This window comes from Carassius carassius, chromosome 28, assembly GCF_963082965.1.
Source record: "Carassius carassius chromosome 28, fCarCar2.1, whole genome shotgun sequence".
In the NCBI taxonomy this organism is placed as follows: Eukaryota; Metazoa; Chordata; class Actinopteri; order Cypriniformes; family Cyprinidae; genus Carassius; species Carassius carassius.
The window spans coordinates 18,470,373-18,484,315 of record NC_081782.1 but is presented as its reverse complement, the minus strand read 5'-3'; the positions used below and the strand labels follow the sequence as shown (position 1 = coordinate 18,484,315).

General features: G+C 41.0%; 9 non-coding genes across 9 annotated transcripts; all 9 read right to left on the bottom strand.

Moving 5' to 3' along the window:
* Positions 1-1,478: 1,478 nt before the first annotated feature.
* On the bottom strand, positions 1,479-1,552 carry trnat-agu (transfer RNA threonine (anticodon AGU)). Its single transcript has one exon. It is a non-coding gene; the product is annotated as a tRNA-Thr (tRNA).
* A 5,885-nt stretch (positions 1,553-7,437) lies between these two features.
* On the bottom strand, positions 7,438-7,511 carry trnam-cau (transfer RNA methionine (anticodon CAU)). Its single transcript has one exon. It is a non-coding gene; the product is annotated as a tRNA-Met (tRNA).
* Positions 7,512-7,994: 483 nt separating this feature from the next.
* trnat-agu (transfer RNA threonine (anticodon AGU)) lies at positions 7,995-8,068 on the bottom strand. The gene has a single exon. It is a non-coding gene; the product is annotated as a tRNA-Thr (tRNA).
* Positions 8,069-8,182: 114 nt separating this feature from the next.
* On the bottom strand, positions 8,183-8,272 carry trnar-ucu (transfer RNA arginine (anticodon UCU)). The gene is given in 2 exon segments: positions 8,183-8,218; positions 8,236-8,272. It is a non-coding gene; the product is annotated as a tRNA-Arg (tRNA).
* A 180-nt stretch (positions 8,273-8,452) lies between these two features.
* trnat-ugu (transfer RNA threonine (anticodon UGU)) lies at positions 8,453-8,526 on the bottom strand. The gene has a single exon. It is a non-coding gene; the product is annotated as a tRNA-Thr (tRNA).
* A 4,020-nt stretch (positions 8,527-12,546) lies between these two features.
* Positions 12,547-12,620, bottom strand: trnat-cgu (transfer RNA threonine (anticodon CGU)). The gene has a single exon. It is a non-coding gene; the product is annotated as a tRNA-Thr (tRNA).
* A 477-nt stretch (positions 12,621-13,097) lies between these two features.
* trnaf-aaa (transfer RNA phenylalanine (anticodon AAA)) lies at positions 13,098-13,171 on the bottom strand. The gene has a single exon. It is a non-coding gene; the product is annotated as a tRNA-Phe (tRNA).
* A 114-nt stretch (positions 13,172-13,285) lies between these two features.
* On the bottom strand, positions 13,286-13,375 carry trnar-ucu (transfer RNA arginine (anticodon UCU)). Its single transcript is given in 2 exon segments — positions 13,286-13,321; positions 13,339-13,375. It is a non-coding gene; the product is annotated as a tRNA-Arg (tRNA).
* Positions 13,376-13,557: 182 nt separating this feature from the next.
* Positions 13,558-13,631, bottom strand: trnat-ugu (transfer RNA threonine (anticodon UGU)). The gene has a single exon. It is a non-coding gene; the product is annotated as a tRNA-Thr (tRNA).
* Positions 13,632-13,943: the final 312 nt, after the last annotated feature.

The window sequence follows — 13,943 nt, the reverse complement described above, 5'->3', positions numbered from 1 at the left end:
TCCTCGCACTTGTGACACTTAAATTCAGGGCATTCTTTAAGCAGATTATCCGGGCTCATGCACAGCTTACAGGTCTTCACCTGGTGGCTGTGCATCACCCTAAAGTACTGCGGCCCTTCTGCTGTTTCCAGCTTTGTGCTGTAGGGCAATGATGCCACCTCCTTGGGGAATCTCACTTTTAAAAACCTTGTTCCATCCTCTATTTCAGTGCCTGGGTAGCATCTTCTTTTTAATTTTGAAATGGGATTAACTCCCCATCCCTCCAATTTTCTAAAAATGTCTTTATCATCAAGGTAGACGGGCAGGTGCATGAAGGAAACAACATAATCTCTATTTTGCAGTTTCTTTATCTCACAGTTCACTCTTTTAATTAACAATCCCTCAGTCAGTTCATCACATGTTTCTTCTTTCTCCATTGTCAGTTCAGATTCCTTTCCTTATCTTGGCCTTAGTGCTAAAATTTTACCATATACACATTTTTCCGTCACCGCTTTAATAATATCCACAGCTCTCACCTCATTTACGTTCTCCACATTCACAATCACAGTTGCCTCCTTCAAGTATTTCCTTTCACCAACTTTATTTCTTGCATCTTGTTTTTTACCGTGTCCTGCTCGTTGTCGATACTCCAGTCCAAGGTCGTTTGCCATGCGTGTCTCTCCAGCCTGTCCAGTGTGGTTTGCCAATAATCCGTCCATTGTACAAAAATCACACAAAAAAATAACCACCCTCCAGCCAGCAAGATGCTGCTGTTAGGTGGTTTAAAACTGAAAAAAAACACACAAAAAATAAACTAAAGTCCAAAAAAAACCTCACAAAACAAACACTAACAGAAAAATCAAAATGGAGGAGAGCCTTCCTCTCCCAACTGCAGCCAACATTTCCTGTAGCTCTCTAGCGCCCTCAGGTTGGTATGGCCGTAAGCCTGAAGGCACCGCTGGGATTCAAACCCGGTATCTCCTGTTAGAGACAGACGCTTTAATCAACTAAGCCAGGGCACCAAGCAGAGCACTGGGAGGGTGAGTAAGTTGATCAAAACATCCAGCAGTAAGGACAAAGGTCCACGGGTTGGTCAGCTTTTGAGATTTTTCACAACTTTCTGTTGCCCGAGGGCATAAGGGTGCAATTTAATGATAAAAGAAAGGCCAGAAGTCACCAAACTTTTTTGACTCAAACCCACAAACTTCATATGGGCTCACACCGCAGACTAATAGTCCAATGCGCTACACTCTGCGGCACATGCAGTAACTCCTTAAAGGCTTGCAGCAGTCCTAAACCAAGGATCAAGTGTTTGCAAGGCAAGCTCTTTGACCAGCTGAGCAATATTGCATTGCTGAGAAGACTCTGGTTAGCATTCTTCGGCAGCATCTGAGGGGTGGTTCGCAAATTAAATTGCATGCTGCTCTAGCTCCCCTTTTCAACCCCTTTTTACGGAGAGCAAAATCTCACAGCCCAAGGTGGCACTTGATCACCAGCAAAGGCACTGCTGGGATTCGAACCCAGGATTTCCTGTTTACTAGACAAGCGCTTTGACCAGCTAAGCCACGGCGCCCTGTTACTTTGTTGACTTGGGTCAGAATTCTTCGGCAGCAGCTGAGGGGTGGTCGGCAAATTAAATCACATGCTGCTCTGATGCTCCTCTGTACCGCCTGATTGCACATAGCGAAACCACACAACCCAAGGTGGTGTTTGATTACCAGCAAAGACAGTGCTGGGATTTGAATTCAGTATGTCCTATTTACAACACAAGCTTTAACCAACTAAGCCACGGGCGCCAACCAGCACACACTCTCTCAGGGAGGGGCACTTAGAGGATTAAAGCATCCAGATAAGAGGCCAACGGCCAGGCTCTGCACAGCCTAAAATAGTTTTTTTGACAACTGATTCGGGGTGGTCAGCTAGCCTCTGGGTTTGTTGGCCAAGTGCCATTAGTTAACCTTTGAATGGCCTCATCTGGCAGTCTAGAAGTCCAGTTTGCTATCTATTGTGCCACAGAGCCTGTCAGCAAATGTTGACCTGTTCAAAAGAGCGTCAGCATTATCAGGATCTGGTTTGGAAATGGAATCGCCTGCTGCCTTTGCTATCCCTGTTTGCTGTCCGATCTCAGAAAAGCACATGCTTAAGGCACACAAGGGTTGCTGAAGGCACCGCTGGGATTTGAACCCAGTATCTCCTGGGCTCACACCACAGACTAATAGTCCAATGCGCTACACTCTGTGCCAAGGCCGACGCCCATTAGTCGAGGTAAAGTTTCTTAAAGACGCACAGGGACGCGAGTTCGCAGCCCACTCCGAACAGTGATGGAATTCCTGGAATGTATCTGCTTTGATGCTGCTGATTCACGTGTACGTAATCATCATTCTCCCCCGTAATTTAATGGAACGTAAATTCATCCCCCCCCCACTTTAATTTTGGAACTGTCCAAAGTAAACACTCTCACGTTATGTATGTTTCATTCATATCGGACGCCGGAGGGCGCTCTCTCGCATAAAGTCCAAAACAGACTCGTAAAAGTACCAGCTCGTGACCACTATGTGACGCACGCTACAGGAAATACCTTATATGGACAAAAGCATCAAGCTGTCACCGGATAAAAAAAGTCGAAATGATTTGACAGACAAAACGTGAATATTCATTGCAACAAATACATGATTTGTGTTTTTGTGCATTTTCACAACAAAATACATGAATAACGCAGCACTAACTAACACATTTTTTACAGTATAATATATTATTTTTTACAGTATAACATTATATTATTATATTTTCTGACTTATTCTGAAAGTCCCTGTTTTTGTGTGTGTGTGTGTGTTTTATTGTTATGTAATACTGGAATACTTAAAAAAATTTGCAACGTCAAATACAGTGAGAAATAGGCACAAAAACATTGCTAGTGCAAAGATTAAGATTAACAACCCTTTTTATTTGCAAATATAAAGTCAATAAAAAAATTATAACAGCAGTGCAAATATATATGCATGTACAAATATTGTGAGAATACAAAAAGGCACAATAACAATAGTGTGAGGGCAAATATTAACAATCATTTTAATCTCCATATATATTTTAAAGCCAATAAAACATTTAGAACAGTAGTGCAATTTTGATACATCAATTAGAAATAATAAACAGTAAACCAAAAATGTTTACCACAGTAGTAAAATGTTTACATATCAGTGTAAAAAATATAATAAATATCAAACCAAAACAAACACAATAACAATAGTGTGAGGGCAAATATTAACAACCCTTTTAATCTCCATATACATTTTAAAGCCAATAAAACATTTAGAACAGTAGTGCAATTTTGACACATCAATTTTAAAATAATAAACAGTAAACCAAAAATGTTTACCACAGTAGTAAACTTTTTACATATCAGTGTAAAAATATAATAAATATCAAACCAAAACAAACATTTGCCACAGTAGTGCAATTTTGACATATTAGCCAAAAAAAAGTAAATCAAAACAAAAATGGACCACAGTAGTGCAATTATGACATATTCGCCCCTAAAAAAATAGTAAATCAAATATAACAAAACCAAAATAATGATAATAATAAAAACATAAACATACCATATATATATAATGGTATCAGATATTTTTCCAACAGAGGCATTCAGCAGAGGAAACACACAGTAATTACACATTTTAGAGACAGCTGTCATTGTTGGAGACTTGTAAATTGCACTATAAAGCAAACATTAACCAAATAAAAATATAATGTGCTGAAATAGCAGTTTTAAGAAGCTGGAGGGTTGCCATTTCCCTTTTTTTTCTTCTATAACCTCGTTCCTGCAGCACAGCCCTCCATTCACCATATGATTGAGTCTCAGACTCTTTGCAGAACCAGTTGCCAAAGTACTGAAGATGTGATGGTGGCTTTCTCTCTTTGTTACACTTTCTGCAAAGAATGACATCTGTCTTCTTCACATATTTTCTTGTGACAGTTCCAGTGCGCTCCCTCTCCAGTTTTCTCTTTCTATATTGCTGAGTGGAGTAAGGAACATCTTGACCGGATGTCTGTGTCTGAGCTGATGGTGGCAGAGTTGAAGGTAAAGGGAAGTTGAAGAACATCACCTGTGAGGTACCTGGCACTGTAGAGGATGGCGCTCAAGTGCCTTTCACTGTAGGAAGCTGCACAGATGGTAAAATGAAAGGGAGAGAGATGGGTAGTGCCGGTGCAATGACAGGAAGGCCTAGGTGTGATGTTGGAGCCTGGGAGACGGCCTGGGGTTGCGACCTCCCCTTAAGTTTTGCCTTCCCAGCAGTGTTTGGTGGCAGGATAAAAAGGTGAGGATCAGCCAAATTGCCTGGATACAGAGTTGGTCCTTTCTGCATAGCCGCAGGAAGCGTCTCGGGTCCTGCCATGGGTGTGTCTGGGGCTTGGATACCCTGCTTCAAAATCTCTTGTTCCTGTGACTTGCCACACCTGCTGAACCTGGGAAACATAAAACAACCAATATTAATAAACATTTAAGCAATACAAAAGATCAACTACTATTTGTCATGACTATGACGCAGCAGCATGACACAGCTGAGATCACACAGCAGTCGTCTAATGTATTACTGCTTTTGTAAAATGGCTACTTTATTGAGATTAACATTGTATTATGAATTATTGATTCTTGCAGTCTGCTGAAGACAGCTGATCCATGTCATAAATCTTATCTTTCATAATGAAGAAGAAAACAGAAGTTGAACTCTTGTTGATTTGTTTCTAGACCTGCAAAGCAGCCATGGTTACATTAAGGCTGATGATACAAAAAATTTTGAGAAGTGTTTCTTGGGTACGTTCCCCACTGAGAATGGGTAACAAATTTCAATCTGGATACTTCAGATCAATCTTGCGCTCTGTGTCTTACCTGGTTGCCTGTTGATGGCAATATTAACCAAAGTTGCCCAGCAGCATTGATCAAAAAAAGTTGCCGTGTAACATCAGCGGTGACAATGCTTATTTACTCACCATTGTGTGACTGTTGCAGCGTTCACTTCTAGGAGCTGGATGGTGGTCTCACTCATCACCTTAGCATTGGTGAGGATGCACTCTTGGATGTGCTTGTAAGCACGTGCTACAACAGTGAAGCGGGACACCCTCACTCCGTCACAGCGCACCACGTTTGGGTAGAGAGCACAGAGCCTTGTGAAAATGGCCTCGACCACTCGGTTGCAGTCAGGCCACTGTGCAGGACTATGAGCCCCAACGAAACACCTGCAAATTACAACAGGATACATATTATTAATGTAAGATTGTTTTCATTGTGTGATCTTATTTTTATTTTCCCTTTCCTATTCTGTCTGTTTTGCTTTGTGTTGTCTAAATGTTCATTGATAATATCTGCCCATAGTTATGTTTTCTTTCTTTGTTTTGTTTTTAGATTGATGTTGAAATGTCATATCAATAAATCAGGTCTCTACTGGATTACTGTGTTGTGGAATTATTACAGGGTGTTGTTAGTCAGCCTGTCAGATTTTTTTCACAATAATGACTGCATATTATCCCGCTTATTACATGGCTACTTACTAAAGTACAGTAAAAGACAAATTATTTGATACAACATATTGATACAAAATGATTTTACCGATTTAAGAAATGATTGCTTTGTTTCTGCTAAATTAATTATTCCAATGTACAGTTGTAACTGTGTCCATAGCAATGTATCATACTTAGCAACCTAATATATATAGTCAGAATTAAATGTAAATCACAACTAATAATTTATGTTATAACCAAGATAAGCTAGACATGAAGGTGTCAGGTTATTAAACAAAAAAAGTTGTAGGTGATATTTCAGCCAGTTTCAGATATATATATATATATATATATATATATATATATATATATATATATATATATATATATATATATATATATATATATATATATATATATATATATATATTACAAAAAAATTTGTAAACCCTGTGTTTACTAAATATAACATACCTTTTGGTGCTCTCCACACCTGGGGCCACAATCTTCTTAGTGGCCCTGAATCGTCCCTGTTTTAGGTTGGTTTGGTGACGTGGTGGGTAAATGGTCTTTTTCCTGTCATACTCCCCCAATGCCTGCCATAGGGAGATGATCTTGATGCACTCTTCTCCCGACAAAGCCAGACGGTGGTCTCTGAGGCCAACCAAGAACTGTGCCAAGTCCTGCATGGCTCCATACCCCTCAATATTATCAGGTCCAACCGAATCCTAAAATGAACGATAATTAAGGAACTTTTGATAGCATCAATGAAAACAAATATTCACATGATTCATAGATAAAGAAATCAATAAATTGTTGTTATTAGTTAAATGTGTCAAAATGTATCCATTCCTTAATAACATATTATATTAACTAACAGTGTAAAATTATATCATTAATGAGATAATAATTTGTAAAGATATCATTATGTAATTACTTTAACTTTACTTGTTGAGGTACATGACTAATTTAAAAAAAATCCATAACCACAATAACATATTAACAATTGGTTAATAGCTCTTTACCTTAACATGTAAAGTCATAACATGATTCCTTTGAAAATCATTAGCTAATGATTAATTAAAGCTGACAACTGGAAGTTGAAGTAAATAGCTTTGGCCACTGTAGTAATTAAATTATACATTTACGTCATTAGTTAATATAATGTTATTAAGGAACAAATACATTAAAGAAAATTTAACTAATAAAATTGTATTTATTAATTAATCTATGAAACATATAGAATGTTTATTAGTTGCTGATGTAGTAATCATTCATTAATGGTTTAAGTTAGTCCTTCATTTGTTTACATTAACTCATGATTATCTGTGCATTCGTTAAGTATAAATTAATGCATATTTGTGCACCAGTATTGTAAGTGTTACTTTTTTATTGATAAAAGATTCACTTACATTGCAAATGTTGGTTAGAAATTAATCGATGACCGTTATCTTCTTCTTCAGCCGTGATCCGCAAGTCTCCGGGGGTTCTTGACATTATCAATTGTTGTTGATAACTTGTTGTTACTATGAAGAATCACGGATGAGGAACGAGCGCTGATTGGTCAATTTCTTGTTGTTACTGGGTGGAATCACGGTTGCGATACGAGCGCTGATTGGCTAATTCGCGGTTACGATACGAGCGCTGATTGGCCAATTTGTGGTTGCGATACGAGCGCTGATTGGCTAAAACATAAATTTCATGGTTGCAGCCGGGAACATGATTGGCTGTCATAACAAAGAATAACAACGACCTACAGGTGACATGGAGCACCACAGAGCCATGTGTGGAGCTTTTTTTTCCTGGCTTGTGCCAGTCCGTTGAATTGAGTTCAGGCATTTGGGGAGCGGGAAGGACAAGATATGTGGGTCTCTCTGCAATTGGTATGTGGTTGGAAAAGTGGAGGATCTGTAACGGCTTTCTTTCCAAGAAAGAACCCACAGAGCAGAGCCACCTGTTAAAAGGCACCGCTGGGATTTGAACCCAGGATCTCTTGTTTATGAGACAGACGCTTTAACCAACTAAGCCACAGCACCAAGCAGAGCACTCAGATGGTGAGTAAGTTTATCAAAATATCCAGCAGTGAGGACAAAGGTCCACGGGCTGGTTAGCTTATGAGATTTTTCACAACTTTCTGTTGCCCGAGGGCATAAGCGTGCAATTTAATGATAAACGAAAGGCCAGAAGTCACCAATCTGTTTTGACTCAAACCCACAAACTTCATATGGCCTCAAACAGCAGACTGTTTGAGATAGTCCAATGCACTACACTCTGCACCACATGCAGTAGCTCCTTCCAGGCTTGCAGCAGTCTTAAACCAAGGATCACGTGTTTGCAAGGCAAGCTCTTTGACCAGCTGAGCCATGCTGCATTGCTGAGATGACTCTGGGCAGCATTCTTCGGCAGCATCTGAGGGGTGGTTCGCAAATGAAATTGCATGCTGCTCTAGCACTCCTCTGCACCCCCTTTTTACAGAGAGCAAAACCTCACAACCCAAGGTGGCACTTGATCACCAGCAAAGGCACCGCTGGGATTCGAACCCAGGAACTTCTGTTTACTAGACAGGCACTTTAACCAACTTAGCCACAGCACCAACTTGCATGTACCCAGTAAGAAAGTGAGACTTAGAGTTTTATAACTCTGGAGGGGTGGCCAGAGAGAATATGTGTTTGTTGGCCAAGCGCCATTAACAGAATGCCAAAAGGAACGACTCTGGTGGGACTCGAACCCACAACCTTTGAATGGCCTCATCTGGCAGTCTAGAAGTCTAATGCGCTATCCATTGCACCACAGAGCCACGTGTGGACCTTTTTTTTCCTGGCTTGTGCCAGTCCGTTGAATTGAGTTCAGGCATTTGGGGAGCGGGAAGGACAAGATATGTGGGTCTCTCTGCAATTGGTATGTGGTTGGAAAAGTGGAGGATCTGTAAGGGCTTCCTTTCCAAGAAAGAACCCACAGAGCAGAGCCACCTGTTAAAAGGCACCACTGGGAATCGAACACCAGATCTCCTGTTTACAAGACAAGCGCTTTGACCAGCTAAGCCACGGCGCCTTGCTGCATTGTTGACTTGAGTCAGAATTCTTCGGCAGCAGCTGAGGGATGGTTGACAAATGAAATTGCATGCTGCTCTGACGCTCCTCTGTACCGCCTGATTGCGCAAAGCAAAACCACACAACCCAAGGTGGTGTTTGATTACCAGCAAAGACAGTGCTGGGGTTTGAATTCAGGGACCCACTTTATATTAACTGGCCTTAACTACTATGTACTTAAATTTTAATTATTAATTTGGTACAATGCACTTATTGTGTACATACATGTTTTTACATTGTACTTATATTTGAAAAATATCTGCACGTAATTACATCTGTAATTAATTTCTGTAATTACATGTATAATTACACGGTTGACCCATCTCTCACACCTTAACACACCCTTAAACTTACCCATACCACCAAATCTGTCCCTAACCTTACTTGTTTCCCACACCAATAGCAGCAAAACCAATTAACAATACGCTATGAACACAATGAGTACATGTATTCATTTTTTGATGTAAGTACATAGTAGTAAAGGCCACTTACAGTTTTTCTCGATTGGTTTGGCTCATTTCTTGAAACCGAGATTACATTCTCAAAATAACATGGACAAATCTCCAAACCACCTTGTAATTGTTCACAACAGAATGTCATTTTTCATTGGTTTTATCAAATTGCAAATGCTTTAGTACATGTCTCAAGTGACTCTGTGCTTTTTTTCAAATGATTATGTACAAGTAGCTACAGTTAGCACAATGAGCCCACATTTAGCACATTTTCCAAATAAATAGATCTTGCTGATCTAAACTGATTAGTTGATTTTTCAGTGAAATGGTTACTCTCTCCAAAACATATCAGCATGGTTTCATTGTGTAAGTCAGCATATGCACAATTGTCTGTTCAGCTGTCAAAATTAGTCAAAGATATAATACCATAAAAGAATTTCTTGGAACATTTTATAAATTTATGACAGTACTTGACAATCAATCAGGTGAAATTAGAACTAACGAAGGAGCAGTTTTCCACATCTCAGATGACCAATCAAACAGTTTGTTTAGTTACCTGACAGGTGTTGTCTATGATTATGACTGCTGCCAAAAGTATATAGACAGAGCTTGGCCCGGGGCCAGTTTCATTTGCAGTGTGAACATGGAAGCACCTCGCCAAGTACAACAGCAACTTCCTACTCGAGGAAGAGGAGGAGTGAGAATGCGTGGAGGAATAGGGGGAAGAGGCCGAGGAGCACGGAGGCACCATGATGTCCCAGATGAAATCCGGGCCACCCTTATTGACCACGTTATAAACCATCGCCTCACAATGGCAGAGGCAGGTCGCCGAGTGCAGCCTAATGTGCCTCGGTCTACAGTCTCCTCCATCATCCAAACCTTTCGCAGGGAAAACAGGTACAGAACTATTCTATTGAACTATTCAGTGTTGGTGTGTGTGTAGGCCTAGAGTACTGTAATATCTTCATGTGATGTTATATGATACTATAAAAATGACAAAGAAAAAAAAATGGAGAAAATACTGTGAATAGTATTCCAGTCACTGTGCAGTGCATCACACTTTTAGTACCATAAAACAGCAGTACAATTACATTGGTAACTCATTTTGTAACAAATTTACAGTGTTGACCTTTGACTTGTATGTCTAGGATTGGACGACAGCCTCAAGTGGGTGGCAAAAGAAAACTTCTAAATGAACAACAAGAACGAGAAATATGCAACATGGTCATTGCAAATAATGCCATCACACTGAGACAGATTCGTAATGCAATCCTTCTAGACAATGTAATGTTCCAAAATATAAACTCTATCAGCATCTCCACAATAGACCGGGTATTGAAGAAACATCAGATGACCATGAAACAGATTTACAGGGTACCATTTGAGAGAAACTCTGACAGAGTGAAAGAGCTGCGGTACCAGTATGTGCATGTAAGTCAACTACTGGTTGTCTATCATTGTAACACTATTACAGTAAGACATGGTTACCACTTTTGTTTTGCTTTATCCTTTTTACCTTCAGAATCCAGCTTTGTGTGACTAGAGCATTTTGCCTAGAAATTGTCTTCAGTTTTTCACTCCCTCTTTTTACAGTACTTTAGATCCTCCCTGCAGTATCTGTCTCTACTTGACTGATTAGATTTATTTTTATTCTATTGTAGAGAATAATGGCATTAGAAGGCAACGAAACCTCTCACATCCTAGTGTTCGTTGATGAAGCTGGCTTCAACCTGGCCAAAGGTCGAAGGCGTGGCCGTAACATCATTGGCCACTGAGCCACTGTGGATGTCCCAGGCCAGCGAGGAGCAAATATAACAATGTGTGCCTCTATATCAGAAAGAGGTGTGGCCACACACATTCCCAGTTTAGGGCCCTACAATACACAAAAGCTCCTCAATTTTTTGGACCACCTTTATACTGATCTGATCCCGGAAAATGAGAGAGGTGAAGAAGGACCTCAGCTACCACATTATGTCATTGTGTGGGATAATGTGAACTTCCACCGTGGCCCACGCATCAGAACCTGGTTCATCACCCATCCCCGGATGCTAATGGAGTTTCTTCCACCTTACTCTCCTTTCCTAAATCCAATTGAGGAGTTTTTTTCAGCTTGGAGGTGGAGGGTGTATGAGCATCAGGCTCAAGACCAGAGGGCCCTGCTGCATGCAATGGATGCTGCATGTGAGGACATCACAGGGGATCAATGTAGGGGATGGTTGAGACATTCACGCCGTTTCTTCCCTCGCTGCATCGCAAGAGAAAATATCCGTTGCGATGTGGATGAGAATTTATGGCCTAACAGAGAGCAGCGCGTCGATGGCCAGGAGGATGAGGATGGTGGCCAGGAAAGAGAGGGTGACAATGCCGACCACTGAAAATATTACTGTACTATAGTTCTGAAACTTTATTTACAGTATGGTAGGCTAGAGTTTTTTTTGTTTTTTGTTTGTGTTTATAACTGTTCACATTTACAGAATCCTGTATATGTTTTCTTTTCACAGTATGTTCTCTAATGTTAACATTTCTTTGTACGAATAAAAATGTTTACAGTTTCCTTGAGTATGAGTGGTTTATTGGAGGCTGATTTTACTGTAAAATCTTTTAGTTTTATTCATAGTGGTATTCTGTTGCTAGACCTGTGCCTCAGTGACAAAACGTCTAAGCATTTTGACTTGCAGTGCTTAAACAATGCCAAAGGTATAATGCATTTTGGGGGCATTGACTATTTATATGAGAAGGATATTTAGTTTTGACACATGGATAAACTGTTTTGGGAGAGATATGAGCTTTTGCAGGGGATCCATGGTGTTGTGCTAAACCATCCAGGTTATTTTGACAAAAGCACTAAATGAATGCACATGTGCCAAGGCAATTGAGAAGGATCTGTGCTATTTTGACTGTACTGACCTTTTATATGGGAAAGGAATCTGCTTTTGAAGCATGGAAGAAGAGTTTGGGGAAAGATATTTGATTTTGCTAGTGAGCTATAATGTTGAGCAGAACTGTAAGACTGTTTGGCCAAATGACCTTATGGTTTTGAGAATGTCATCTCGGTTTCAAGAAATGAGCCAAACCAATCAAGAAAAACTGTAATATAAAGTGGGACCGAATTCAGTATGTCCTATTTACGACACAAGCTTTAACCAACTAAGCCACGGTGCCAACCTGCACACACTCTCCCAGGGAGCGGCACTTAGAGGATTAAAGCATCCAGATAAGAGGCCAATGGCCAGGCTCTGCACAGCCCAAAATGTTTTTTTTTTTACAACTGATTCGGGGTGGCCAGCTAGCCTCTGGGATTGTTGGCCAAGTGCCATAAGTTAACCTTTGAATGCCCTCATCTGGCAGTCTAGAAGTCCAGTTTGCTATCTATTGTGCCACAGAGCCTGTCAGCAACTGTTGACCTGTTCAAAAGAGCATCAGCATTATCAGGATCTGATTTGGAAATGGAATTGCCTGCTGCCTTTGCTATCCCTGTTTGCAGTCCGATCTCAGAAAAGCTCATGCTTGAGGCACACAAGGGATGGTAAAGGCACCGCTGGGATTTGAACCCAGGACCTCCTGTTTACGAGACAGACGCTTTAACCAACTAAGCCATGGCACCAAGCAGAGCACTCAGATGGTGAGTAAGTCTACCAAAATATCCAGCAGTGAGGACAAAGGTCCACGGGCTGGTCAGCTTATGAGATTTTTCACAACTTTCTGTTGCCCAAGGGCATAAGCGTGCAATTTAATGATAAACGAAAGGCCAGAAGTCACCAATTTGTTTTGACTTAAACCCACAAACTTCATATGGCCTCAAACCGCAGACTAATAGTCCAATGCGCTACACTCTGCGCCACATGCAGTAGCTCCTTCCAGGCTTGCAGCAGTCCTAAACCAAGGATCACGTGTTTGCAAGGCAAGCTCTTTGACCAGCTGAGCCATGCTGCATTGCTGAGATGACTCTGGGCAGCAATCTTTGGCAGCATCTGAGGGGTGGTTCGCAAATTAAATTGCATGCTGCTCTAGCACTCCTCTGCACCCCCTTTTTACAGAGAGCAAAACCTCACAGCCCAAGGCGGCACTTGATCACCAGCAAAGGCACCACTGGGATTCGAACCCAGGATCTCCTGTTTTTTAGACAGGCACTTTAACCAACTAAGCCACAGCACCAACTTGCATGTACCCAGTAAGAAAGTGAGACTTAGAGTTTTATAACTCTGGAGGGGTGGCTAGAGAGCATATGTGTTTGTTGGCCAAGGGCCATTAACAGAATGCCAAAAGTAACGACTCTGGTGGCACTCGAACCCACAACCTTTGAATGGCCTCATTCGGCAGTCTAGAAGTCCAATGCGCTATCCATTGCGCCACAGAGCCATGTGTGGAGCTTTTCTTTTTCCTGGCTTGTGCCATTCCGTTGAATTGAGTTCAGGCATTTGGGGAGCGGGAAGGACAAGATATGTGGGTCTCTCTGCAATTGGTATGTGGTTGGAAAAGTGGAGGATCTGTAAGGGCTTCCTTTCCAAGAAAGAACCCACACAGCAGAGCCACCTGTTAAAAGGCACCGCTGGGAATCGAACCCAAGATCTCCTGTTTACAAGACAAGCGCTTTGACCAGCTAAGCCACGGCGCCCTGCTGCATTGTTGACTTGGGTCAGAATTCTTCGGCAGCAGCTGAGGGGTGGTTGGCAAATGAAATCGCATGCTGCTCTGATGCTCCTCTGTACTGCCTGATTGCGCAAAGCAAAACCACGCAACACAAGGTGGTGTTTGACTACCAGCAAAGACAGTGCTGGGATTTGAATTCAGTATGTCCTATTTACGACACAATTCAATTCAATTCAAGTTTATTTGTATAGCGCTTTTTACAATACAAATCGTTACAAAGCAACTTTACAGAAAATTGTGTTTCTACAATATTTAGTAGTAGCTAGTAGTTTGTGCA